This window comes from Volvox carteri, assembly GCF_000143455.1.
Source record: "Volvox carteri f. nagariensis unplaced genomic scaffold VOLCAscaffold_125, whole genome shotgun sequence".
NCBI lineage: Eukaryota > Viridiplantae > Chlorophyta > Chlorophyceae > Chlamydomonadales > Volvocaceae > Volvox > Volvox carteri.
Window position 1 is genome coordinate 53,061 of NW_003307668.1, and position 4,456 is coordinate 57,516.

Sequence of the window (4,456 nt, forward strand, 5' to 3'; positions counted from 1 at the left end):
ATGACGCCGGGCACACGCCAAGAGAAGACGTTCAGCTTAACTCCAGTCTATGTTGGATTATGCCCCCACCCTTGGGAGGAAGATGTGTATGTCGGCGCTAAGGCGGCAATAATGCCTAACGGTGTTTGTGTGTGCGATTTCCCCTTGACCCGTCTATAATACGTTCGTGGGACCGCCCGCAGTCACTTCAGGCGGCTCCACGCCGGGTGGTTTGGGCGGGGGGGGGGAAACTAGAGTTAGGCGGTAGGGATGAGAAGGAGAGGAGAATGCGCGCAGGGCGCGGGTGGCTGGGGCGGTGAAGCGGGCGGCACAGGAAGGGGAACAGTGGTACATACTCTAGCTGCTGCCCTCGTTGCTGACGTGCGCCCAGCTACTTTGGCTGTGTACGGTGGACGAGCGCTTAGGCTTCAGTTATTGGCAGAGTACAGGGGGATTCTACGGTGGCCTTTGGAGGGGGAGTTAAAGGTAGCAGTGACTGGACGATAAGATACTTCAGAAGCGAGCAGTTTCTACCAGATGGGAGGGAAATCCTCGTCACGGCTCTAGCGCAGGATGCTATGACTATGTGACGATGGTGAATTACAATGATGCTTTGTGCAGTGCTTTTTGACGACGCGTGTGCTGGTCAAAGATATTTCGCTTGTCCGGTGGAAATTGGAGCTAAAAGCCAATTGTGGCAAGCCCACGGGGGACAGGAGAGGGGCGGCGTTGTATGTGTCGTTTAATGTCGTCTTGCTGTTTGTTGACTGTTTATCTTCGTGTGATGGTCGCCCCGTTATCATTGCGTTTGGTGTGCGCGGTGATTCATGCGGGTGACCTGCAAAGAACTTTCATTTACGATTATGCATTTTTGTCTCGCGAATCTGGGATTCCGAAACAAATGCAGCGAAAGCGTTGAACACGATTTCCTGCTATATCTCGCAGCGGCGAGGCTGTAACGACGCAAGGCCCAACTGAGCATCCCGGGTTACGCCTTTGCTTTGTTACAATGGTATCGAGACGGAGCCGCACGACTTCCGATGAAATCTTCGGGTCGGTGGTTCGATTCTGACAACAAGCAGGTATCGCAGAAAGCGATATCATGGGTAATGGATAAACCAGCGCACAATGCGTGAGGTGGGATGGCTCCAATGCTCGATATAATGGCCGCGGACGTCCATTGCTAAAGGGGGGGCAATGTAACGACGCAAGGCCCAACTGAGCATCCCGGGTTACGCCTTTGCTTTGTTACAGAGGCTGCCTTTTCGGATTTGCTGTACGACGCGGGTACAGGCGTGATGGTGACTCATTTCGCATACACACAGGCTTACAACCCATCTTTGACCTATAGACCTTGTCATCTATCCTGTATCAAAACATTTATGTCTCACTGTCAATAGCGAAGACTTTTTCCTTTGGACTTGACTATCCTTTGTGAGCGCCGTGCAAGTGAGCAAGGGTTTGTCCATACCAGCTCGCCTCAGGCTTTTTTTCCAGCATACAACCGCGGCACGGGAAAGGCGCGGGCACAGTTTCTCTTTTCAAAGTCCTTTCCCTTGGCCTTTTACTGCCGGGGAACAACCTAAGGAAGCGAGCGATCAGGAAAGATGAGGCGCGCGCTCGGTCAAGCCTTTAAAGTTGCGGCAGGCGCCCGTGATTCGCAGGTGCGCGGTCCATATTCCGAAACAGGAATCTTTCCGTCGTAGCTGCTCAGCAAAGGCCTTGCGCAGCAGCTCCCTGGCCCTCGGTCCGCCGTCACGGCCACGAGTCCTCACTTGGCAGGGAGCTTGACTTTGACCATGCAATGTAAACCATTGAGAAGTGGGGAAAGAGGTCGTGGTCCCGATGAAAATTGCCGGTTCTACGTATCCATTTGTCCACAGAGTTTCCCGTATCTTTTGCACTCGTAATCCGCGTGTATATGTGCTTCTGTGTTTGTTACATGTTTACGAGTCCGATTCACCCTTCCCGCCTCCTGCAGGCGCTACTACCCAGCTTTCGAGCCCCGGGCCCAACAGCCACCCCGCTGGGCTTGTCCCCGACCGAGGCCTGGCGGCGGCCGGCCACCACCACTACTGCCACTGCCGGTGACGACAGCGACGGCCGCCACCACCACCCCGCCGTCGGCGACCTCCCTCGTACCCGCAGTGTACATCAGGAGCAGCTGGCGGAGGGAAGCGACTTCGAATCCACCGCCGCCACCGGACGGGCGGCCGTGTGGCCCGCGAGATCTCCCGACGCGCCGCCCGATCCCGCCACACGACGCAGCGGGCGGGAGACGATGCCGGATGAGCGGGCGGAGGAGGAGGAGGCGTGGATGACCATCCGTCATGGCTCCGGAAAATCGGCGGAGGCCATTTTGGCAGGGTGGGTGTGCAGTATAAGGGGTTGCGGGTGAGGGAGGGGATGGGGGGGAGTGCAGGGTGAGGTGTAAGCCCGCGCCGGCTGTCCCTTTCCTCCCCGCTCCTCCGTATCACCCCTCCCCAGGTGTTGTGATGGTGGGTTTAGGCGGAGTTGGGCCCTACAGTACAAAAAGCACCAGTCAGGCTCCCACTCTCAGCCTCGTCAGGTCTCACATTCCTGGACAGCAACCAACCCTCAGGCCGCAGGCCACCACAAATGGAGAGCGGGGGAGGGGGGACTTCACCAGAACGCTCATTTACAGCACTAGCGCCAACATGTCCATGAAGGGCTTGTCCCTCGGCAGGCGGGCAACATGCATAGTGATAACACTCGGCAGTTACACGTTCCAGCCTGTTGGGCCTGCGATTGTGCAGCCCTGTGTGACAGCACACTCTTTCTCTACCATAAAGGGGCGGTTCAGTGTTCTGCATGACATACACCCTCTTGCTGCCTGAGGGGTGTGACTTCTGGCTTGATTCAGCTTGAAGTTGCTTCGTCACTTTGCTGCTCTGCACCCCTTCGTTGTGATCCTGCATGCATTGCAACTGTGTGACAGCGGCTGGTTGTTTAATGTGTATGCGCCTTGTGGGCATGATGGGCTATCCTTGTGCAGGCCTGCCAGCTTGTAAGCTGCAGCTCCGACAAGACTTGCAGAACGAGGACTTGTTCTTCTTTGAGCCCATGGACGTCGTCAGCGCTGCAGCTGCCACAAGTGCTGGCGTGAGCAGCATGTTCTTCCTGGACCCCAAGGGCAGGCAGATAGCTGAGCTGAAGAAGTGGCTGGACCTTGCCGAGGATGAGTACTGTATGGGGAGACCCATCCGGCCGTTGTTCATCAACGGTCTGGTCAAGGTGGGATATAACGGCCTGACCAAGGACGGAGAGCTCCTTGTGCAGCTTGTGTCCAACCCACATGGAACAGGGTTTGGAGTGAGAAGATTAGGCGTGGTAGATGGGTGATGCATGCAGCTTTGTGCACTGTTGAGTAATACACAGCTGAGCGACCAAGGGGAATGCACGCTTACCTAGCCATCTTGCGCCCCATATTGTGCCCGTTGTGCAGAGTGGCAAGTCCTACATGCTCAACGAGGTTCTGCCTGCTGTGGCCAACACCTACTACAGCAGCGGCGGCAGTGGCCGGCAGCACGCTGGCACGGTGCTTTCAGAGCCCAACTTCCTGCGCGTGAACTGCTTGGGCTGTGATCGCAGCAGCGGCATCAGTGGCTTCCTTAAGGAATTCCTCGCTGTACTCAAGGAGAGTGCCGCCGACCAGCGGCTCTCTGCTGCCGCCAGCACGCCTGCACCCAGCGACAACTCGGTTGTCACCGCAGCAGGTGCCATTCGGAACTTCATGTGGCGCCTGCCACGGGACCGCCTGAACTTCCTGCTGATTGACGAGGCGCAGAGCTTTTACCTGCTTGAGCGGGCCATGCCGGGCGAAAAGTCGCCCGGCAAAAGTCCGCGGCGAAAAGTCGCTGCACGCGGCTCAACACTGGACGTGGATGCAGTGCAGCACATGCGGCGGTAAATCAGCGCAAGGTTTCCCTAACCGTGTCGTGTGATCACATGGGCGAGGATGAGGGGCAATGGCCAGTGAAACGCGCCCAGGCGGAGATTTACACGAGGGGGCAGAAGGCACTAAGGGGAGATCGCTGCGAGATTCAATTGTATAACATAAGCATATTGCACAAGGGGCAAAGGTCTGCACTCATGCCTACAGCAGGCGTACGACACAAAGGAGCTGACACATGCACCATTTTCCTTCCCTCAACTGTCGTGTGTACTGCAGCATCTTCAAGGAACTCCTGCTGGACAGCCCCCACTGGGTCGCCTGGGCCGTCACGGGCAGTTCCATGGCGACGCTATGGGCCAACGTTGCAGTCACCCCGGTGAGCAATTGGTGTTGCAGCGGGGGGGGGTAGGCTCTTCTGGGGGGGTGCATATGCTTTATGGGATGGGCATGGAGACAGGCATTATAGTGGGCATGGTGCAGGTGGGCGTGAAGGTGCGCGCGGGTGCGATAGAGCTCCTAGAGAGAAGACGCACGCGCTGACCCTCTCCTTGTCCCTTCGGG